This window comes from Rhinatrema bivittatum, chromosome 2, assembly GCF_901001135.1.
Source record: "Rhinatrema bivittatum chromosome 2, aRhiBiv1.1, whole genome shotgun sequence".
NCBI lineage: Eukaryota > Metazoa > Chordata > Amphibia > Gymnophiona > Rhinatrematidae > Rhinatrema > Rhinatrema bivittatum.
The window spans coordinates 517,491,485-517,516,437 of record NC_042616.1 but is presented as its reverse complement, the minus strand read 5'-3'; the positions used below and the strand labels follow the sequence as shown (position 1 = coordinate 517,516,437).

At 41.5% G+C, this 24,953-nt stretch overlaps 1 protein-coding gene across 2 annotated transcripts in view; it reads right to left on the bottom strand.

Moving 5' to 3' along the window:
• CDKAL1 (CDK5 regulatory subunit associated protein 1 like 1) overlaps positions 1-24,953 on the bottom strand; it is a 2,132,645-nt gene that overhangs the window by 1,335,422 nt on the left and 772,270 nt on the right. The window lies entirely within an intron of this gene.

Genomic DNA, 24,953 nt, shown 5'->3' with positions numbered 1-24,953 from the left:
TCAAAGAGATGGGATGCTGAGAGCCAAACACATTTTTCTTATTGCCATTCTCCAGCAGAATCACAGAATTGTACCAATATTAGTTGTGGTTTCAAGAGAGAATCTAGGTGTATAGGTTCCTTGACCAGCAACCAAAAATTTAACACTTGTGTCTGGGCATAGCAAGTTACACTCAAAACTTCTATTGAAAATGCAAAGGGTGTTGCAAACATCAGATTATAAGCACTATAATGGCATTTTGTTATTGCAGATTTTCTGCCCTCCAGCAAATAGCTACATATTTCCAACTCCAGAACATTCAAGGATTAAAAATTTCAACTGGACACTTCACGTGTAGCAGAAGATAAGCTCTATTCACTAGGAAGGTTAAAACAGTAATGCTGAGCTATCCTGATAACCCAGTAGAAGCACTATACACAATTACAATGCTATGCAAATGTCTTCACACCTTTCACGTTATGCTGTTGCAAAAATACAAATCGAAATACATTAAAAGTAGGCTCTTGTTTCACTGATCTGCACAGTATCCTCTACACCAGTGATGGCTAACCTATGACACGTGTGTCAGAGGTGACACGCCGAGACTTTTTGCTGACACGCGCAGCGTTTCGTGGACTATCGGGAATTTTTTTTTTTATCAGCTGCGCCGACCCTTTAAAACTAGTTTTTTAGTAACCCTCCACCCCACCCCCACCCCCCCCCCAATGCCCCCGGGCGCAGCGACAGGCAGATAGGCAGGGCCGCAGCCCGAAGAAAAAGATCACGTTTAAACGCGCTGATGCTCCTCCTCCTTCCTGCCTGTGCGGCCCCGGAAGTAAAAGTTGCCGGAGCCACGTGGGCTGGAAGAAGGTGAAGCATCGGCGCGTGCAGAAGAGGAGCAGCGCTTGCGTTTAAGGCAGCCGCAAATCCGAAGTCGCAGCGGCCCGAGAAGAGGAAGAGGCCTGGTAGCAGGGCTGCCGCAGAGCCCATCCTGCGACGACCCGCGAAGAGGAGGCCCAGAGGTGAGAGAGAGGCTGAGGGTCTGTAGAGGGTGTGTGTGCGTGTATGAGATGAGTTGAGAGTGTGTGTGAGAGTGAGGACCTGAATGTTTGCAGAGATGGCATGTGCTTGAGCAAGACAGCATGTGGGAGTGAGAGAGCCTGTGTGTGTGAGAGAGTCAGACAGCATGTGCCAGTGAGAGCCTGTGTGTATGAATGATTGTATGAGAGAGAGCATGTGACAGTGAGAGCCTGTGTGTGTATGAGAGAGAGAAATGCATGTGAGAATGAGAACCTGTGTGTTTGAGGGAAGAAGATGGAGAGAAAAGAAACAGAAAAAAAGACAATATAAAAGGAATTGGCAAAAAAAATAAGAAAGGGAAGGTGGAAAAAATAAGAAAGGGAAGGTGAGGAAAAAAAGCCTGTGACCAACCAATTAGAAAATGAAGATCAGACAGCAAAGGTAAAAAACAAAATGAATTACTTTTTAGTGATTGGCACATGTAATCTTTGGGAATGTGCAAGAATAGCACTTTCTCTATGCGGATCTCACAATGTACGAGATCAGCATGGAGAAAGTGGAAGCCCACGGGGCCTGCACAGAGGAGGCAGCAGAATGGGCTTCAGTGTCAGTAGCAGCAATCGGCATCTCCCCAATAGCCATGCTGCAGCAGAGGAATGAGAGAGGTTCTGAGGTTGCTGGCAAAAGAGAAGGGGGTCTGCCTTTAGTGTGTGCATGTGAATGAATGGAACTCTGCATGGGGGTGTATGTGTGTGAATGCATGGGTGCCTGCATGAGAATGGATTGGTGCCTGCCTGGAGGATGGAACGGGAGTGGTGTTAAAATGAATGGGAGCCTGCCTGGGGTTCAGTGTGTGTGTGTGTGTGTGTGTGTGTGTGTGTGTGTGTGTGTGTGTGTATATGTGGGTGTGTGTGTATATGTGAGGGAGCCAGTGAGTGTGAGAGCATGAGTGTGTATGAGAAAATCCAGGGGAGTAAGAGTTTGTGGGGGGGTGGTGGTGGAGGGGGAGAGAGTGTTTTAATTGAAGATTTAGCCAATGAAATTCAGCAACAAAAAAGCCACTAAGCAGGTAAGGTAAATAATTATTTGTTTTTGCTTTATTAATAAATACAGAACATATATTAAAATTATAACTTTGTTATTAATATTAGAGCTACAAATATCACAAAATTATGGATTTTACTAGAAGTGACACACCACCCGAGTTATGCTCGGTTTTTTTTATGAATTTTGAAACACTGAGCGCAAAAGGTTGGCCATCACTGCTCTACACATTCATTGTTAAATAACAATTATAGGAATATTCCAAAAGTAATTAAGGAAAAAAAAACAAAAAATTCTTGATTGCATAGAGTTTCTCATAAACTCCAATTACCGTTATTATCTCTGAATAAAAAAATTGCCTTAACATGGTCCATAATAAGTTAAGTTCACCTGTGTCCAATAACTGAACTTGGGCTGATTCAAATACTTCTGGATAAAGAACCAAGCTGTTTCTGTTGTATGAAGTGCATTTATTTATTTATTCGTTCAAATGTTTATATACTGCCAATCATCTCAGCAGTTTCCAAGAAAACAGTCATAAATTCCATAAATTAAATAAATTACAAGTATAAAATATAAAAGACATAACATAAATAAATAAAACATACTAAACTAATCAACAAGACCAGTGAGCTCTGCACAACACTTCCATGACTGCATCACAGCATATCCACAAAGAGCAGTTCCCAGGACAATAATAGAAGAAAATCAATTATGAGATAAATAAATAAATAAATAAGTAGAACTTGACCTGTGCCTGATAATCAAATCTTAACCTGACTCCATTCTGGTAGTGTTCAATAGATAAAAGCCTGCTGAAAAAAGAAATCCTTTACCATTTTTCTGAATTTAAGAAATGAGGTCTTATCTTTTATAGTACGTGATAAAGAATTTTAGAGCTCAGGACCTTGAACATAAAAGAGCCGCTCACAGGATTCATCCAGTCTGATCACTTTATAAGAAGGAACATTTAACAGGTTTAGTGAGGCCAATCTCAGAGGCCTTGCAGGACAATAAAATTTCAGTGAGGCGTTAAAATTTGCAGGTACAAGTCCATTAAAACCTTTAAAAATAACATTAACATTTAAAATTTGAACCCTCTAATTGATCAGTAGTCAATGAAATGTTTGTAAAACTGTAGTATTATGCTGATAAATTGAAGTACCGGACACTACTCTTGTAGAATTCTGGACATACTGAAATTACAAAGTATTGGAGTAGTCTAAATGAGAACAAAACTAAGGAATAAACCATCATTATCAGATCAATTTCACTCAAATAAGGATGAAGCCTATGTAAAATATGCAATTTATAGTAGGCATCTCGTACAACTTGACTGATTTGGGGCTTCAAAGAAGCAAAGGTCAAAGCATGACGAATGGACTCTGGGTTAACATTATGCAAAGGTACAGATTGGGGTAAAAATATAAGAAAATATAAATATGTTCAAATATCCCTTGGGGTACTCTCAGTTCTATCATTATAAAGTGGAAACAGTTTGGCACCAACAAGACACTGCTGTGATCAGGTCGTTGCTCCAAAGTCAGTAGCCATGGATTAAGGAAAACTGCTATAGGATGTCAGTGTGAGGCCTAAACGATGTGTATGATGTAAAAAACACACAGCACACCACCCTAACATCACCCCTATGAAAAAGGATTTATTTATTTAACAACTTTTCTATACCGTCATTAAGTGAAATAACCATCACAACGGTTTACAGAAGGGCACGATAAAGAGAAATATGGGTGGTATAGATTACAAATTAATAAACTAAGGTGTAAGTTAATCCTGATTGTTAGGAACAAATTAGGCGGTTTGATTTTAACATTAATATGCTTTTGTAGGTTACTAATAATTTCTAGCTTGGTGCATCCTTATCTATCAACTATTTTTCTCCTTCTCTTTATCTTTATAAAATGCTTGTTTAAAAAGCCAGGTTTTCAGATTAGTTTTGAATAATTTCAGATTTCTCTGTAGTCTTATTTCGAGTGGCATGGTGTTCCATAGTACGGGACCAGCCAGTGACAGTGATCTTTCCCTTACTTGCGTGAGATGTGCTGATTTGACAGAGGGGACAGTTAGTAGAGCTTTATTTGCAGATCTCAGATTTCTTTGTGGTACGTGCACGCGCAGTGCCGTGTTAAGCCAGTCGGCTTTTTCATCGTGGATTAGTTTATGGATTATACAAAAAGCTTTATATTGTATTCTTTGTTCAACTGGAAGCCAGTGGAGTTCAGCAAGTGTTCCTGTAATGTGGTCACTCTTTTTTTTGCCTGTCAAAACTCTGGCAGCGGAATTTTGCAATATTTGCAGAGGCCAAATTGTAGATTGAGGTAGTCCTAAAAGCAAAGAGCTACAATAATCTGTGCCTGCGAATATCATTGCTTGTAGAACTGTGCAAAAATTGTTAATCGTTAGTAGAGGTTTTAGTCTTCTCAGGATCATTAGTTTTGCGTAATCTTCTTTTATTTTCTGTGAGATGTGTTGTTTCATGTTTAGCTCAGGGTCAATTATTACTCCTAGATTCCTAACTTTTATTGCTAACTCAGCGGTTTGAATATTTTTTATTGTGAATGTTGGTTGTGTGTGCTGTGTGTTTTTACATTCAAGGTGTAAGAATTCAGTTTTGTCAATGTTTATTACCAGTTCCATCTGTTTTAGGAGCTGTTTGATTATTTCTAGATACATATTGGCTAGTTTCATTGTTTCTTCGATGGTGTTTGGAATGGGTAACAATTGTATATCATCTGCGTAAATGTAGTGTATGATTCCCAGTCCTGCTAGTAAATGACATACTGGGAGGAGGTAAATGTTAAAGAGTGTTGCAGATAGGGCTGATCCCTGTGGGACACCAGTTAGCAGTGTGACTTTGTCTGAAAGTGCATTTTTGATTTGTACCTGGAAACATCTATTGTTTAAGTATGACTCGAACCATTTTATTGTTTTATTAGTGAGTCCTATTTCTTTCAGTCTATTGATTAGTATTCTGTGGTTTACAGTGTCATATGCTGCAGAGAGATCTAATAGAACCAGAATGTAGTGTGTTCCTGTATCGAATCCTCTTAAGATATTGTCTGATAGAGCTAATAGCAACGTTTCTGTACTGTAGTGTTTGCGGAATCCATGTTGTGCTGGGTATAGTATGTTATTTTCAAAGAGGTTTGATAGTTGTTTTTGAACTGATTTTTCGATTAGTTTGGCTATTAAGGGTAAGTTGGAGACTGGTCTGTAGTTGCTAAGATTTAAGGAGTCAAGGTTCTTTTTCTTAAAAATTGGTTTGATTACGGCTCCTTTCAAGGTATCCAGCATTACTCCATGTAGTGAGAGGTAGATGATTTTGGTTAACCTTTTAGATTCTGCTCATTGAAGGAATTATTTCCTGATGCCCCTTTTTACATATCTTAGTTAACTAGACCCAAATATGGTATAAATATGGTATAAAAAAATTTGCAAGTAATTAAAAGTATATGAAAAAATGTTCCACTTGTGGAACGTGGTACCTAAAAGGTTAAGGTTGGGGTTATTGTGTCGGCTATTTTTTTTTAATTCTGTAATGGGTATGGTGTCGCTTATGTGGGTAGCAGGGTTTAATTGCTTAATCATTTTTTCTACTTCAGGGTGTGATACCTCCTCAAATTCTGACCAGATACTGACATCTATAGTGGGCATCTTAATCTCTTGTTTTGTAGTTATGGGGATTTTTTTCCTTAGATTCTCAATTTTGTCTTTAAAGAATTGGGCTACATCATTGCATTGATTTTCTTGTAGGGTTAGGCGATTGTTTGCGTTGTCGCATGTTAGGTTGTTTACTATATTAAATAGTGTTCTGGCGTTGTTTGCAAATTTTTCTATTTTTGAACTGTAGTATTTTTTTTTGGTGTCTAAGATTGTTTTCTTGTAGTATGCTAGTTTTCTGTACTTAGATTCTCGGTTAATATGTTGTTTTTCCATTCTTTTTCTTTTTTGCTAAGTATCCGTTTTACTTCTTTGATTTGTTCACTATACCATGGATTGTTTAACTTTGGTTCTTTAATGCGGGCCGTTTTGAGAGGATTTAGTTCGTTAGCTAAAGAAGTGATTCTGTCTAGACAGTCAGTTGTAGCGTTGTGGCTATCTACGTAGTTGATGTGTGTTATTTCTTCGGATAGTTTGTCTTTAAGAATTTCTGTGTTGTAAGGGGGACGGTATGAGAATTCAGCTGGTTCCATGTTCTGTTTTTTTATTGGTCCTTTGTGCTTTATCCGGGAGTTAATGAGGAAGTGGTCTGACCATGGGATTTGTGTGTATTCGGTTTTTATGTTTTCAAGGAGGCTACTGTTAATAAAGGTTAGATCTAATGAGTGGCCTGCTTTGTGTGTTGGTTTGTCCATGATCAATTTAAAACCTAATGCAGTCATTATGTCTAATAGTGTTTGGCAGGTATTAGATAGGGGAAATCAAAGAACAAGAGATTAGTTCCTACTTTCACTATTTGGCATTGAGAGCATGCACACCAAACACTGGAATATTCCACCAGGTTTGTTAAGCAGATGAAACGCAATCTGATGCATGTGACAGGCTGGTAAGGAAAAATACTTGCCAAACTTGAAGTGAGAGTTTAAATAGTTATAGAAATGATTTATTTTGGATCAATTTGTCACCTCTGGTTCCTATGGATACAGCCAAATGGGAATCTGCTAAAACCTTAATAAATTTTGTAGCATGTAGGATGTAAAGAACGGTTTCTAAAGATGAGATGACATAAGACTTGACTTGTGGCAATTGTGGAGTCTCCTCCCCTCTTCAACCTTTGCTATAGTGCCACCTAGCAACCTTCCAGCCCAACAAACACAAGCCATAAAGGGCTTTAGAATTTTATAATTAAAAAAAATAGCAGGGAAAGTGTCAAGAGAAAATGAATCTACATTAAAAAAAATCAACATCTTTAATCAAATTCATATGTTTTTAAATACAAAATTTCTAATCACATGTACAATACTGAGTGCTCTTGCACAGACTGGTGAGTATTTTTCTGGGATGAGGGAAAGGAACGCCTGAAAATGCTGCTTGTACAGCGCTTCCAGCCTCTGCCATCCTGAAAAGCAGGAGTCAAGCCCTGAATTCAAATTTAGATAGATCTCCTTTACAGCAGCATAGAGTGCTGGTGCTCCGCCATAAGGCTAGCCTTCTGCAAAAACAATTAATATTAATGTTTCTCTCTCTACCTGCTGAGACTCTAATGAGTCAGACTGCTATGACTTACAGGTGTTATAACAGGGTAATGCCAATATTTATAGAGCAAGTGCCATTCATATTTTTAAAGAATGGTACTAGAAATTATCATCATTTGGAGATGGAGGATCAAAGGACGCATGCCTAAGCTTACCAGGGTGAAGAGAGAATTAAAGAGTAACATATTACCCACCCCTGCAGATACCCACTCCTCCACCACGTTTCTCTTTCTGTGATGCATCCTCACTTAACTGAAAACATAACTTGGGGTGGAGGGCATGAGCACCCATTCCTGTCCTTGCAGCATTGCATTACCATGTTAAAAAAAAAACAAAACTTCAGAGGTGGAGGGCAAGAGACAGTCATTGGCTTATGAATGTTCGGGAAATAAAGTGATCAGACTTTATAGCAGAGTTAGAATGAAGGAGGAGGGAGACTCAGAAAGCAAAAGAGGTTGGAGGGTTAGAAAGGAGGTGTGACCAAAAGGGCTGGAGGGGGGGGGGAGTTAGAAAAAAGCAAGAAGGGGCAGAGGACAGCTTGCGCTAGGGAGGATGGAGAGAAAGATAAAAGGAACTGGGGGAGTTGAAGCGAGAGGCAGAAGGAGCTAGGAGGTTTGAAGAGAGAGAAGATAACTAGGGGAAGAAGGGAGAGGAGAAAGAACTGTAAAGGGGATGAAACAGAAGAAAGAAAATGGGGCTTGCAAAAGGGATGAGATAAAAGAAAGCAATGTTGCTAACCAATAGCAGATGTTCTCCACAAACAGCATGACCAATCAGCCACACAAATAGGTGAGGTCATAAGATAGCGCCAATGCTGAACGTATGCACTCAGAGTTAAAGTCTAAAAGTTATTCATCTACTATACACAAATCCTATCTAACCCTTTTGAGATACCAAGGGGCACTAGACAAAGGTATCCCTTTATCATACATGTAAAATCATTGAAACAAGACATTACTACAACATTTCAACAAGAATTATTTTATATTTTTGTTTCAATGATTTTACATGTTGTATGTGGGCCATGATTATAACTGGTGTTATTGGCTTTCTATAAATGATAATCCACATACATATTTTAGTGATATTGCCTGCATTTACAGTACTATTTTATGGACAGTCATTGGCTTATTGGTCTTCTTGCTGCCAAAATAACTTCTTTCACTTCTGAAGAAAAAGACATCACTTGAATTGATTTGCTTTGAAAATCCATGTTGTGAGTGCTAGAATTTAAAGGTTGGGTTGTAGAAGTGATTCAGTATATGGAGTTGGAAGAACTGGACATATCTGTAGATGAATCCAAAAGGTGGCAATTAGAATCATTCTTCCTCCATGCCTTAACATGAATATTGTTTTCGCAGTTAGAGGTATTGGAAAGAATGCTTACATTAGATCTTTGTACCATAAAACTGAGAAGGCATCCAACACAAAAATAAGGGATGGTCTTTAGGAACAAAATAGAGGAAGCTTGTGGTTGAGCAGCACTGCAAAGAAGTCTTTCTTCGGTGTTCTCCATAATTTATATTTTATGTTAATGTTTATATTTATAATCCATCATTCCAATAGAAGATCTCAACGGTTTACAAAATAAACATTTATATTCTAGGTCAACACAACATTTAAAACATGTTAATTAGGGGCTAAGATAATAGTTTGTGATATATATGTTCCATTTCAATACCCTTCATGTATTAGGAAGTTTCTTAATCCGGTCAGGCCAGGCGCCAATCAGCGGTGGCACCCTGGCAGTGCTCCAATCACCTGCCTGTATTCATGGCTCGGCCAGACTCTCCTACTGCTCTGCCTCTCCCATAGCTGTGCCTCATTTGTTGCTACTTCTGGCTTTCCTCCTGGGAGTTGCAGAGGAAGAGAAGTTGAAACAGTCACTGTTCTGTATTCAGATGAAGAGACCACTTGTAAGGTTACAGCTGGCGACTCAACAAGTGTACTAAAACATTTTCCTTCCCTGAGAGATGAATGGCATTTTGATGTATCTGTCTTGAAATTGTCTAGTTCTAGATTTTGCAAGCTTCATCATATATCTTTGAGGACCCTGTTCCCCCTTATTTGTTTATGCTATTATACTGTCCATTTGAATTTGAACCACTATTCCCCTTAATATTGTTTTGAATACTAAGAGAGCTTTTAAATCGGCTATCAGCTCTATGACTCTTATGTGATGGTTCTGTTATAGAATGGCCAAGTTCCCTGAGAGCAAACTATATTGAGATAGGCTTCCCAATTTTGGCTGAAGGCATCCATATTTAGTACTTGTTGAATCTGGGGCTGTTGAAATTGTTGACCAGAAAGCAAACTAGACGGTTTAATCCACCAATTCAAAGTTCTGGTGAGAGTTTTGGAGAGAAATATTCTATGCAAAGGGGCTGTAAATGTTGATTCCAATAATATCTGAGATGCCATTGTGCCTTTCTCATGTATTGTCGAGTAAAAAGAGTTACAAGGACTATAACTCATATGTATAGTTGGTTGGTTAAATTTTTAATGTGGGGGGTTAGGTTGTTCATTCTTTGAAAAGGTAAAAATGTTCTTCCCTTCTGTGTATCCAAAGTTGCTCCAGATGACTATGGTGCTCCATTGTCCTTTGACTTTGCCATTGGTACTGGGTCAGTAGATCCCATTTGACTTAATCCCTTTCAACATAGGACTTGAGCCTCATCTTTTGGAATTTAACTGGCCTAGGTGATATCCTTGAACAGATGCTACAAAGGGTTGAATCATGATCCGTTCACAACCATATGAAGCTGACTTCCTCATCTGCACTTAGTGTAATACTTGAAGTTGCTGGCCTTTATTTCTTTGAAGCATGTCAAAGGAGTAAATTTTCACTTAGAAAGAAACCAAAGAGGAAAATTGCAATCAAGAAGAAAGTCAACAGGGAATTGCTCTTCACAGAAAATACATCTGCACAAATATGCAGAAGAAAACTAACCAAGGCATGCTGTGAAACTGCAGGAACTGGCACACGTGACCAAAAACATTTACCAACACATTTTAGGAAAGCTCTAGAACAGGGGTGGGCAATTCCGGTCCTCGAGGGCCGCAAACCAGTCGGGTTTTCAGGATATCCTTAATGAATATGCATGAGAGAGACCTGCATACACACTGCCTCAGTTGTATGCAAATCTATTTCATGCATATTCATTAGGGGTATCCTGAAAACCCGACTGGTTTGCAGCCCTCGAGGACCAGACTTGCCCACCCCTGCTCTAGAAGGTATCTGATCGATTCATTGATTATTATTTCTTATTATGGATTGCATTCCTAGAGCAACTCAAAGCAATGTACAATTAAAGTACAAAATTCATCAACTGATACCAGACGATGTATGACGTGATCCACATGGTAATCCGTTTGCCTTCAGGGAAATAAATAAATAAATAAATAAATAAATAAATAAATGAAAATATATATATATCTATATCTATATCTATCTATATATATATATATATATATATATATATATAGTTGACTGCTAATTTTGATATAAATAAAGAATGATTAACAAGATATGATGGCAAAAAATTCATAAAAATAAAAAGTTGACTTCCAGTGATACAGCAAAGGTGACCAGAAGCAGAGGATTGCTGTTCCTGCAGCGTTCCACAAAATCTTTGAATTAAAAGGCTGCAAACTCATCTAAGAACTAAAAACAAAGCATGAGCAGATGTAAAAATATGAAAGGCACTTGTAAGCTATGGAGCTGGGCCAATTGTGAGTTATGAGCACAAAAATTCTGACGGGAACTCGGGATAAACCAAAGGTGGCAACTCAGAAGAAGGCGGTGAGCGGTGACGAGGGCAAGCTAGTGGTGGTTCTCTCTAATATGCTTCAACAAATTTCCAAAAGTGCGTCGGCAGCTTTGGATAACCAGCTAAATAACTTACAGTTCCACGATGGAAGAACTGAAAAAGTTTTGAATCACATTCAACCATGCTTGAAGAGGTGGAACAGTGAGGAATGATGCAAGAATCTGAAATGGAATGTGTAAAACTGCATGATTCAGGTTACACATTCCCTCAGAGAAAAGGAAGAAGTCCTGGAAAATAGGAGTAGGAGGAGCAATATTCAATTTATGAGAGTTCTTGAAACAGTGAAAGATGAAGAACTTACCACTTTGCTGGAAAAATGGCTGCAAAAGCTAGGCATGCAGACGTAAAACGGCTTTCTATGCTGTGAACATGCTCATGGGATTGGCATTCGATAAGAAGACATAGACAGGCCTAGACCGGTAATTGCTAGGATTCTCAACTGGGCACATAATGTAAATCTCTTGAGAGGTTACCGTAAAGTGAAGTCAGCAGAATACCAGGGGGGGGGTCATTAATCTTCAATGATTATTCCCCTTGTTTTGCAGCCCAGAGGAAAAATATGGCACCGATGTGCTCTGAAATGTATAAAAAGGGGTATGATTCGCACTGCTTTTTCCTGCAAAGTTAAAGGTATTCCATCAAGGTCACAGTTTCTTTTTCTTCTCTCCGGACAAAGCAATTTTTAAGTCTTTTATAATTGTCTCTTTCTTCCTTTTGCATTTTTTTCTCATAAGGCTTACTCCTATTTTGAGCCCGATTATGAGCTATTTGTTTATTTAATCTTATTTTTTCTAAGTGAGGGGTAAGACATGAGATTTTGGTGGGTCCTTTGGGCTCTTATAATTTAAATTTTTTTTTCCCTCTTGTTATGTTTTACTGGCATTTTAACTAAAGCATTTCTCCATTATAGTTTACTCTTTTTGGTATCAGGACTTAATGGAGCAAAGCTGTAGGCAAACAGTAATTTTCTTTTTCTCTTAGACATGCTGGCGCATTCAGCAAAGACTGTGTCATGACAGGCTTTTTCTCACCTTGAGTAGTTGGAAGAGACACGATTCACGTTTTTTACGTGGGGAAAATGTTTTGCCATGATTTTGGGAGTCCCACCTGAGTGACATGCAGCCCTTACTATATTTTATTTTTGCACAGAATCTGTTATGGAAATGGTTGTAAACAATGTTTGTTGGGGAGTTAACATGGATCTCTACTTTTGATACCTAATTTAATAATTTTCTCTTCCACTATTTTAATTTTTTGAGCTTGGTATCATAAGTTTTATTTAACACTTTTGGATGCTATCCCAGACTCCTGGCTAGATACATTTCTTATAAAATTCGCTGTGATTGGCTGCTACGAGAAGTGGTGCTTCTAAGTTTATCCACAATTACTTTGCTATTTCCATAAAGTAATGTAGATTTTTCTTCAAGTTTTGCTGCAGTGCACCTGGAACACTCTTTTTCTTTTAATATGCTAAGGAGACAGAGAGCTAAATGAAAGGCTGAATTTTTAAGTCTTTTATAATTGTCTTTTTCTGCCTTTTGCATTTTTTTCTCATAAAGCTTATTCCTATTTTGAGCCCGATTATGAGCTATTTGTTTATTTAATCTTATTTTTTCTAAGTGAGGGGTAAGACATGAGATTTTGGTGGGTCCTTTGGGCTCTTATAGTTTTGTTTTTTTTTTTCCCCTCTCGTTATGTTTTGCTGGCATGTTAACTAATCAGTTTTCAATAATACATAGTGACATATATCTAGTTTTGAATCTTTATTAGTGAAAGTCTCATAAAACACATACCCCAATTATATTTCCATTTTCCCCAGAAAATAGACATTTAAAAATCTCAACATACCCATACATATCCCATTCATTCTTCATATCATTCACTCACACCTTAATAATTCTTATTCATAAGAAATTCTAATCATTTAAATTAGACATAAATATAAACATTTGCACATAACATTATCAATGTAATCTATTTGCAAGCAGAAAGAGTTCTATTGCATAAGAAATTTTCTGTTCATTATAAGGACACCAATCCTTTCAATCCTTCTTCATCTTCTCCTTTCAATCTTTCTTCAATTTCTCTCAACATGTTTCGCCTTCCCTTAGGCTTCTTCAGGAGAATTTCTGAGGGATCTCCTACTGCTCATGTATCCTCAATATCTATCCACAGGGTTTACCATCTATAACATTATACAAATTTAATTAATACTTTCAAATTACATTTATATTTCCAAAACTTCAAAATTTATTCATAAGCCATTTTACCTGAACGTCCCAAAACACCTTTTCTCAGACGTACAGCCAAACTCATCCCCGACTCTTTTTTAGCGTCTTACTCATTCAATAGAACGCTTCATCTCATGTAAAGTAAATCTAAAATGAAGTGAATCAGAATAGTTTAAAAAATCTTTTCTTCTCTTCAGAGAATTATCTCAACATGCGCAATAAAGAATCCTTACCTTTTCAATCTTTAACACAAACTTCACCACAGCTCAAAGAGACGCCGCCATCGAGTGATTCAACGGAAGTAAACTCTACGTCTTCTCCCGTCCTTTTAAATCCCTTAACACCAATCAAAAACAACTTACTCAACTAGTCTCCACCCCTTGATTTTGCCCGCCAAATTCAATCAAACCTACAATGGTTAACTACACCTTTCAATCCAAATTAGCTCTTAAGATTCAAAAACATTCTGCCCAATCAATTTTATCATTAAGACCTTGGGGCCATAAGGTTCCCAATGTAAAAATCCATCGCTGCTCCATACGCAGCAATGTTTTATTTACATTTCCTCCACGTCTGTTATATACCTTCTGTAACACAAAAAAACATAGTTCTACCATGTGCTTATATTCACGCCAGTGTTTTACAAGAGGAGCAGTTTCTACCTCATTCCGGATTCTACTGCAATGCTCCAATATTCGAATTCTAATCGTTCTTGATGTTTTCCCAACATACAAAAGCCCACATGGGCATTGCACTATATACACCACCGAGCATGTTTGACAAGTTGTTAAATTCCTTAAAAGAAATTTTCGGCCCGAAACCGGATGGGTAAAAGATTTTATTGATAAACTGAGTTTACACACACTACATTTGGTGAAGGGGTAATGTCCACTAGTACCTTCATCTTGTAATTCCTTATCACCTAAATCCGAGTGTACCAAGATATCCCTGAGATTCCTAGATCTTCTAAATGAAAACATTGGGGGATCCCTCATACCATCAAAACCACTAACAAGATGCCAATGGTTTTTTATCACCTGTATCAAATCCCCTACTCTATTTGAATAGGGTAGTACACATACCAAAGATGGTGATTTCTGCTTCTTCTTCGGTTTAAGTAACAAATCTCTGTTGATATACCGGGCTCTTTTATAAGCCTGATTAACAATACGTGTGGGATAACCCCTTGTACCAAATCTCTCTTGCAAATCCTTTGCATGAATTTTAAAGGTTGGAACATCAGAGCAAATCCTCCTTAACCTAAAAAATTGTCCCACTGGGATATTCTCTCTAATATGTTTGGGGTGAAAACTATTAAAATGTAAAAGTCCATTTCTATCTATTGCCTTCCAGTATAACTCAGTAACAATTCTACCATCTTTCTTCCCCACTCTCATGTCCAAGAATGGAACCCATTGGGTTTGAATATCACAGGTGAATTTGAGATTTCTATCTGAATTATTCAAAAAATGGAAAAAACTTTCAAATTCACATTGGGTACCAGACCAAATCACAAGGATATCGTCAATATAACGACACCACAACCTCACATGTTGGTACCATATTGAAGGATAAACAAATTTTTCTTCAAATACTGAAACATACAAACATGCGAGGTCTGTAGACCATTTTCTACGACCGTTTGTCCCATTAGCTAGATCTTATATAAGAGATTCATCACATTTGATAACAGTATTACAAACTCTTCCTGATATGGTAGAACCTATTTTGCTTATATCAATGGATATAGAATCTTTATATTCTAATATCCCTCAAAGAGCAACTATTGATCTGATACGTGAGATTTTGGATACAAGGATAGACAAGAAGGTCCCGACACAATTGTTGGTTGAATTGGCTGCGATTGCACTCACACAGAATTATTTCATGTTTCAAAATGATTTCTACCAGCAGGTTCATGGAACCGCAATGGGTGCTACAATGGCACCAGACCTCGCATGTTTGTATGTTTCAGTATTTGAAGAAAAATTTGTTTATCCTTCAATATGGTACAACAGATGCAGGTAAAATTGAGCGTCGGCTGTCAAACCCGTTGACAGCCGCCGCTTCTGTCAATAAGGAGGCGCTAGGGCGCGCTAGTGTCCCTAGCGCCTCTTTATTACTGCGGGCCCTCATTTGCATACCTTTGCTTAGTGAATTGCGCGCCCAGGAGAGTGGCCTGGGTGCGCGTCAGGAGAGCGGCACTTGCCGGCTCTCCCGCGCGGTTTACTGTATCGGCCCGAATGCAGGCATTCCAGGGGCTGCAGCCGGGGCAATAATAGCCCTTACAAACAGACTTTTGGATTTTCAAAAGTCCGAGCTGAAGTCTACATGCAGAAGTTAGCCACTGCTATGATAGCAAATGTTGCTTACCTGATGTAACAGGTGTTCTCACAGCACAGCAGGATATTAGTCCTCACAAATGGGTGACATCGAGGATGGAGCCCAACCACGGAAAACTTCTGTCAAAGTTTCAGGAACTTTGACTGGCCCCTACTGGGCATGTCCAGCATGGCACTAACCCTGCAGCCAGCAGGGGTCTCCCTTCAGTCTTGTTTCAAAGCTACAGGCAGTGCAAAAAAATAAAATAAAACGAACCCAACACCGCGGGGTGGCAGGCGGGTTTCGTGAGGACTAACATCCTGCTGTCCTGTGAGAACACCTGTTACATCAGGTAAGCAACATTTGCTTTCTCACAGGACAAGCAGGATGGTTGTCCTCACAAATGGGTGAGAACCGAGCTGAGAATGTCCGAACATGCACCAAATGTACCCAACGGCGTGCAACAGGCACAACAACTGGGGTGAAATTTGGTAGAGGGCATCCGCACCCTACCGGGAAGGTGGAAGGGTGTTGGTACATCATGCTGGAAAAAGGTTATGCAAGACAGACTGGCCGAAGATGGAATCCTGTCTTCCAGCTTTGTCCAAACAATAATGGGCTGCAAATGTATGGAGGGAACTCCAGGTGGCAGCCTTGCAGATGTCAGGAAGCGGCACCGATCGAAGGTGTGCTACTGAAGTCGCCAAGGCCCTCACAGAGTGTGCTTTGACACGGTCTTGGAAAGGAATGCCAGCTTGCTGATAGCAAAATGAGATGCAGTCTGCCAACCAGGAGAAAAGAGCCTGCTTACCCACAGGTTGCCCTAACTTGTTAGGATGGAAAGAGACGAATAATTGAGTGCTCTTCCTGTGGGCTACTGTACAGTCTAGATAGAAAGCTAGAGCACGTTTACAGTCAAGGGTATGCAGAGTCTGTTCCCCGGAGTTGGAGTGGGGCCTGGGAAAGAAAATAGGTAGTATGATGGATTGATTTATATGAAACTCCGAAACTACCTTAGGTAAGAATTTAGGGTGAGTGCGGAGTACCGCCCAGTCCTGCAGGAGTTTAGTGTAAGGCGGATAGGTAACTAGGGCCTGTAATTCACTAACCCTGCGAGCTGAAGTGATAGCCAAAAGGAATAACACTTTCCATGTGTGATATTTTAGGTCACAGAAGTGAAGAGGTTCGAAAGGAGGTTTCATAAGGCGACCAAGAACCAGATTAAGGTCCCAAGAAGGGGCGTAAAGGTGGCTTCAAATGGAGCAAGCCTTTAAGAAAGCGTGTTACAAGGGGTTGTACTGAAATAGGGACACCCCTGATACCTTTATGGAAGGCAGCTACCGCACTGACATGCATTCTAATGGAAGAGGTCTTTAGACCTGATTCTGATAGATGCCAGAGATAGTCCAAGAATTTAGAAATTGGACAGGAAAGGGGATCAAGGGACTGAGAAGTGTACCATGATGTATACCTTTTCCATTTGTAGGAATAAGATTTTCTTGTGGAAGGCTTTTGTGAAGCGATCAGGACACGAGAAACTGAATCCAAAAGGTTAAATGGCTGAAGGACTAACCTTTCAACATCCATGCCGTCAGGGACAAGGCTTGGAGGTTGGGATGAAGGAGGCATCCGTCGTTTTGAGTGAGCAGATGCGGGTCCTTTCCCAGAGGAATGTGCCTGCGGATGGAGAGATCCTGAAGTATGGGAAACCACACTTGGCGTGGCCAGTGCGGTGCTATCAGGATCATAGTTCCCCTGTCCTGACGTAGCTTCACGAGAGTCTTCGACAGAAGAGGAAGTGGAGGGAATGCATAAAGCAGACCGGTTGTCCACTTGAGGGAGAATGCATCCCTCGGCCGAGAGTGCTGGCTCTGAATAAGAGAGCAGTAATTGTCCACTTTGTGGTTCTGAGGGGACGCAAAGAGGTCTATATGGGGATAACCCCATTTGTGAAACAGAGAGGTCGCTACCAAGGGATCGAGCGACCACTCGTGTGGTTGGAAGACACGGCTCAGCTGGTCTGCCAATATATTGTCTGCTCCCGGCAAGTAGGTGGCCCTGAGGTACATGGAGTGGGAGAGGGCTTCTGCCCAAATCTGCGCAGCTTCCTGACACAGAAGGAAGGAGCCTGTGCCTCCCTGCTTGTTTATGTACCACATGGCCACCTGGTTGTCCGTCTGAATTAAGATTGTGTGGTTCGATAGGCAATCTTGAAAAGTCCTGAGAGCATATCGGATTGCTCTCAGTTCCAGGAAATTGATCTGGTGTTTGGCTTCCTCTAGTGACCAGAACCCTTGAGTTTGTAAGTTGTTTACATGGGCTCCCCAACCGATGTTGGAAGCGTCGGTGGTGAGGATTACCTGAGGGTCTGGTGGAAGAAAAGGCAAGCCCTGTAGGAGGTTGAATTGATTTGTCCACCAGGCAAGAGACAGATGGAGTGCATCGGTGATGCGAACAATGGAGGACAGAGGCTGAACAGCTTGGGCCCATTGCAATCTCAGAGTCCATTGCATGACTCTCTTGGCCAGGCGGGCCATGGGAGTCACATAAACTGAGGAGGCCATGTGACCCAGCAGAATGAGGAATTGGCGAGCTGTTGCTGTGCGTTGAGACTGCAACTGGCAAGCTAGGGACACAAGGGTTTGAACTCATTGATGAGGCAGGAAGGCTTTGGCCTGTAAGGTGTCCAAGTCTGCCCCAATGAAGGATAAGGTTTGAGATGTGATTAAGTAGGATTTCTCGTAATTGACAAGAAACCCTAGAGAAAGTAGAGTTTGAATTGTCAGGGTCAGGGAGGACTGAGCGATTTGCTGGGTTGGGGCCCTGATTAGCCAATCGTCCAGGTAGGGGTAGACGTGGACACCTTCCTTCCTGAGGAACGCTGCAACCACCACGAGGCATTTGGTGAAGACCCGTGGTGCAGATGCCAGGCCGAAAGGTAGCACTCGGTATTGGTAGTGATTTCGGCCTACTAAAAAACGGAGGTATTTGCGATGAGATTGAGTTATCGCAATGTGAGTGTAGGCGTCTTTTAGGTCTAGAGAGCAGAGCCAGTCTCCTCTTTGCAGAAGAGGGAGAAGCGAGCCCAAGGTTACCATCTTGAACTTCTCTCTGTAAAGATACTTGTTGAGGGCCCGTAGGTCCAGGATTGGTCGAAGTCCTCCTGACTTTTTTGGGATCAGAAAGTACCTGGAGTAGAACCCTAGTCCTTGTTGTGAGAGAGGAACGGGTTCTATAGCGTTTGACTGGAGGAGAAGGGATACTTCCTGCTCTAGAAGAACAGAGTGATCGGTGAGTCTCCACGCCTGCCGGGGTGGGGAGTCCGAAGGGAGAGACAGGAAGTTGAGGTGGTAACCCTGTGCAATTATCGCTATCACCCATTGATCTGTGGTGATATGGTGCCATTTTTGTAGAAAATGGCCTAATCGACCTCCTACAGGTATGGTTGGAAGAGGGATGTGGCATCTGCTCTCTAATTGAAAGTCAAAAACCCGATGCAGGGCCAGGTTGTGGAGCTGCTGCGGGCTTTTCTTTTTGAGACTGGCGAGGCTGAGTTCTATGGTAAGGCCTCGCAGGCTTATACTTGGCTAGTGGGGGATAATACTTCCGTGGACGGAAGAATGACTTTTTTGAGTCCTTCTTAAATGGTTGTTTAGAAGGCAAGTCAGAAGGAATAGATGAGAGCTGTTTAAGTGTCTCATGATGATCTTTTAGTTCAGCAACAATTTGCTGAATTTGCTCACCAAATAAATTATCCCCTAGACAGGGCAAATCAGAGAGCCTGCCCTGAACTTCCGGGCGAAGGTCAGACGACTTAAGCCAAGCCCAGCGTCTGGCAGAGATGGCCGTAGCAGAAAGTCTAGTGGAAGTATCAAAGATGTCATAAGCAGTTCTTATTTCATGCTTCCCAGCTTCAAACCCTTTATTTAGTAGGGATTGAAGCTGTGGCTGGAACTGCTCTGGCAAGGCATCTGAGTACTCCTGCATTTGTTTCAAGATGACCCTATTGTACTGAGTCATATATAATTGATAAGAAGCTATTCTGGAAATCAGCACAGCTCCTTGGTATACTTTCCTACCTATACTATCTAGGAATTTATTTTCCTTAGTAGGAGGTATGGAAGAATGTGGCTTTATTCGTTTAGCTTTCTTTTGAACTGATTCTACCACAACAGAGTGATGGTCTAATTGTGGTTTCTGAAAGCCAGGTGCTGACTGTACGAGATAGGTAGAGTCAGCTTTTTTATTTACTGGAGCAACAGATCCAGGGGATTCCCAATTCTTTTTTAGAAGGTCCAGAAAAACCTGATGAATTGGAATAGAGGTGATGACTTTGGGGGCATCCAAGAATTGGAGCAACTCCATCATCTGGTGCCTGTCATCTTGTTCAGATTGAAGCTGAAAAGGGACCAACTCAGACATTTCCTTCACAAAATTTATGAAAGAGAGGTCCTCAGGAGGGGAACGCTTTCTACTCTCCACAGGAGAGGGTGGTGAAGGCAAATCATCGGTGTCAGTAGAGGTATCATCACCCCAGGTGTCATAAGGATCAGGATGCTGACCTATAGGACCATGAGGGGGCTGTGTACCTGAAGGCCCTGGTAGAGGCTCCGAGAAATTTGAAGGAATTACCGGGGGCATCGAGAATGTTCTCAATGGAATCGGTGCCGGCATCGGTACCGGTGTCGGCATCGAAGGATTCGGCGCCGACATCAAAATTTTCGGTGGAGCTGATGTGCGTATCGCCCCCGAGGAGAGTATCGGTGGCGAGGGACGACAAGGCACTGATGGAACTACCCCCGAAGGGGGAATCTGGAACGGTGTTTCTCCACCTGATGAGATCGGTGACCCTGGCATTATCGGTGGAAGGGCCCTTGTAAGCGCATCCATCCGAGCAAGCAGCGGTGCCAGTGCTGCTGGAATCGGGTCGGTGGCCGGTTCCACTCTCGGTGCCGGAGGAGTCTGGAACCGGAGCATCGCCTTGTCGATGGCCTCCTGGACCAGCCGGTCCAGTTCTGCCCGGAGACCTGGGATTTGAAGCTCCAGGGAGGAAGATTCACAACCAATGTCAGGAAGTATTTCTTCACGGAGAGGGTGGAGGATGCCTGGAATGCCATTCCGGAGGATGTGGTGAAGACCAGAACTGTGAAGGACTTCAAAGGGGCGTGGGATAAACACTGTGGATCCATAAAGTCAAGAGGCTGCCAATGAAGAGTGGGTGACTCGCCAGAATGATGGCTACTGCCTGGAGTCAATACCCTTATTAAATAAACATACACATGCTTACTGTGACTCCAACATCGCTCTAAGCTTCAACAACAAGAGGAAATGTGGAAAAAAGGATTCACACTCACAAAGAGGGGAGTAGCTGGCTTGTTACGGCGGTTACTACCCCAAATCAAATAAGCCTGATACTTCACTTTCAATGCATATACAGCATAGTTCTCTGATTCAACGGCAGGGGAGAAGAAAAACTGATACTTCACACATCCAGCAGAGCTCTCTGCTTCAACGGCAGGGAAGAAAAGAGGGTTCGCACTCACAAAGCGGGGAGTAGCTGGCTTGTTACGGCGGTTACTACCCCAAACCAAATGTGCCTGATACTTCACTTTCGATGCACATCCAGCATGGCTCTCTGCTTCAACAGCATGGGAGAAGACTGATACTTCACGCATATCCAGCATAGCTCCCTGCTTCAATGGCAGGGGAGAAGAAAAACAACCAATAAGGGCTGTATAACATAGTCTGGGTAAAACAAATAAGCATGGGTGTAGCTTGCTTATTGCGGCGGCTACTACCCCTAACTAATCAAGCTAGATATTTCACTTGGATGCAGCTCCATCACTGCTCTCTACATTAAAGGTGGGGGTGGAAGGGTGGAAGGGAAATAGAACCAAGAGCTAAGAGAAACAGATAAGTATGAGAGAAAAAATGTGTGAAGCTTGCTGGGCAGACTGGATGGGCCATTTGGTGTTCTTCTGCCTTCATTTCTATGTTTCTATGTTTCTATGTAACAAGACCCGGCTCTACGGGAGAGGGAGGCAGAGGCTGAGCCGGAGGGACCACAGTCATCGGTGGAATCGCGGCTCCCAAACCTCGGAGGGGTGAGGGTTGCCTCGGTGTCTGCGAGACAGGAGTGGACGGTGCCACTTCTGGTCGAGACTTCTTCGAAGGCGGCTCGGACAGTACTGAGGTCGATGACTTCGATTCCTCGACGGTCCGAGACTTATGACGTCGATGGCGATGTTTCTCTTTCCGATCCCCTCGATCTTCGGGGGAAGGGACAGGAGTCGATGGCCGTGAAGACGTTGATGGCGGACAGTCACCGGGAGGCTGTCGATGACTATGATACTTCGACGGTGCCGGTTCCGATGACGTCGATGCAATCGATGGCGTCGGAGTGTGAGCATGGAAAAGGAGTCCCATCTTCTCCATTCTGGCCTTGCGACCTTTTGGTGTCATTAGGGCACATTTGGTGCAAGTTAAGACATCATGCTCACTCCCTAAACACAGACTCTATGTGGGTCTGTGATGGACATAGTACGCGTACAGTCCGGGCACAGACGGAACCCCGACGCCATGGCCATAGGCCAAAAATTTAGCCGCGGGACAGTTGACTGCGAACAGGCCTCGAGGGTCAAACTCGACGGTAGTCAACAGAAACAACGGCAAAAACTTACCGAAGTACCGCGGAGGAAAAATTGAAGAAGGGAGACCCCTGAGGGGCAATTTTTTCTTCAAGAAAGTAGTTGAAGAGATTCCTGTCAGGAATGTGGTAAGAGCTCCTTAACCGCGTGGCAACTGCTACGCGGAAAAAAGAAGACTGAAGGGAGACCCCTGCTGGCTGCAGGGTTAGTGCCGTGCTGGGCATGCCCAGTAGGGACCAGTCAAAGTTCCTGAAACTTTGACAGAAGTTTTCCGTGGTTGGGCTCCATCCTCGATGTCACCCATTTGTGAGGACAACCATCCTGCTTATCCTGTGAGAACAGACATATCTTCCTGAATGTAACGTGTGCATTTATTTAAGGACTTTAACCCGGCTTTTCCAAAGCAATTTTATTTGTATAAAATCACTTTGAAAATTAGGAATAAAGGGGGTAATTTTCAAAGGAGTTACGCATGTAAATGTGACATACTATCGTAGCAATTTTCAAAAGCTATTTACTCGAGTAAAGTGCACTTACTTGAGTAAATCCTATGGACAATTCAATGGCATATATTGTAGCAATTTTGAAAAGCCCACTTACTTGAGTAAAGTGTATTTACTCGAGCAAAAACCAGTTTTGCTCGAGTAAATGCTTTTTAAAATCTACCCCAAAGTATGCACATTATAGGTTTCAACAATTTTTACCACTACGTGCAGTGTTCTTGAATTACTCTCCCTATACATTTGTGAGAATTAAAAAAGTACGACCCACAGTTTATTTCAAGAGTAAAGATATTCACTTTGGTTGTCAAATAACATAGCACAGGGCTCTACCTGAATTGTGGTATGAATTTCAAACAGTTGTGGTTGAGAAGTGAACAAGACAGACAAAATTGTAATAAACAGCTGACTGGCAGAAGTTGGTGAGAAAAAAGCTGATTGGTAAAACCCTACTTAAAATTATGATTTTGAAAGAATTGCAGATCTTGCAATACTGGGCCTCTATGATTTAAGTAGGGTTCTAAACATGGGCTGCATATTCTTGTATTTGCAGAAATTCACCTATAGAAAAGAGCCCAATTACTAAACTTACATAAAGTTGTGCTTCGCTGATAGTAAAGTGCCCTGGCTACTCATTTCATAGCTGTAAGGGGAAGGGGAGATCATAAGTAAGAAACAGTTGAGTCAGTGCTGGCCTGTCAAGTCTTGTTTTCAAAGTTATTTCATATGGGAATGCTGCCAAAATGCCTTGAAAACAGAAGATGAAAAAAATTAAAAAGTACAGGTTTTTCTTGTATCCCAGAGCAAGGTGGTCTATCTTCCTAATTGGTACATAAAACCTGGGCGATATAATGTGCAAATATTGGCCTTACAATGTTCAACAGTGTAAAAGGTCCATCTTGAAGCTTCTTGCCACTGTGCTTCCTCCGGGAAAAGAAACCATAGCCTAACACTGCGTGACTATAACATAAAACTGTCTGTTGGGCAAGCTAAATCTCAAATAGTTTGAAAAGGTTAAAAATGTCTGCAGGCCTTTTTCCTTACTAATAAAAGCATATCATGGTATGAGGATATGGACATGAATTACGTCTTGTGCCCCACATCTTATGAATCATATCATCTGAAACATTTTAAATGGAAACATAAACCTAAATATATCAATCAAAGCCTTCTCCCCAATCTTCTTTCTGCCATACCAAGGCAATGTATGAATAACCTTTGCAAAACCTTCCAGTGCAATGGCTGGATCTCACAATGTCTCAACTATTTTTCCATTATCTTGCTGGTGAGGCAATACTTGGCCAACATATTAGTAAAGATGTGCTAATTTTAATTAATATGTCTCCAGTCTTTCAGGTCAGACATCCCTACTCACCAACAACAAGGAAATACGCAATAAAACTGTGTCTGCCTTGCAAAGCAAATCTTTAAAATATAAATACTATATTTTGATCTTAGGCCTTGGTTTTATAGTATTTCATCGTATAGATGCCAACATTTAAAAGCCTCTAACGCAGCACTATTAAGTCAGTGGGGGACAAAAATGTGGTTGTTAACATGCCCAAAAACAGTGCTGCTCTGATAAAACCCAGACAAGTTGCAGCGCTGTTCCCAAAGTCACACTTGTTCCTTTCCTAGTTGCAAAGCAAAATTTCTGCCTGGAGTCAGACAATCCTAGTATACTGTACTACTCAACTTAGAGCTAGGATTGAAAATGCAAAGCACAAACACTGCCCCAGCATTCAAAGTACACAAAAAGAGTGCCAACAAAGACTGTATAAACAAACTACCTGAATCAGGGGTCAGGCATCTTGCGAGCCAAATGCAGCTCATTGAAGGACAAAATATAACGAATTGACCATGGCCCCGGAACTAAGTTTGCTGCATGTAAAGTCATTCCATTTGTGCTGATTCTTCCCTGGTGGCAGACCCAAACACAGGTATGCAATCCTAAGCATACAGGGCCGGATTTTAAAAGGGTTACGTGCATAAGGTACGCGCGTAACCCTTTTAAAACCCCCTGCGAGAGCCGAGCCTACTTTGCTTAGGCTCGGCGGCGCGTGCAAGCCCCGGGACGCGCGTAAGTCCCGGGGCTTGCAAAAAGGGGCGGCCGGGGGCGTGGTTTCAGATCGGGGGCCTGTTCGGGGGCATGTGGGCGGTCCGGGGG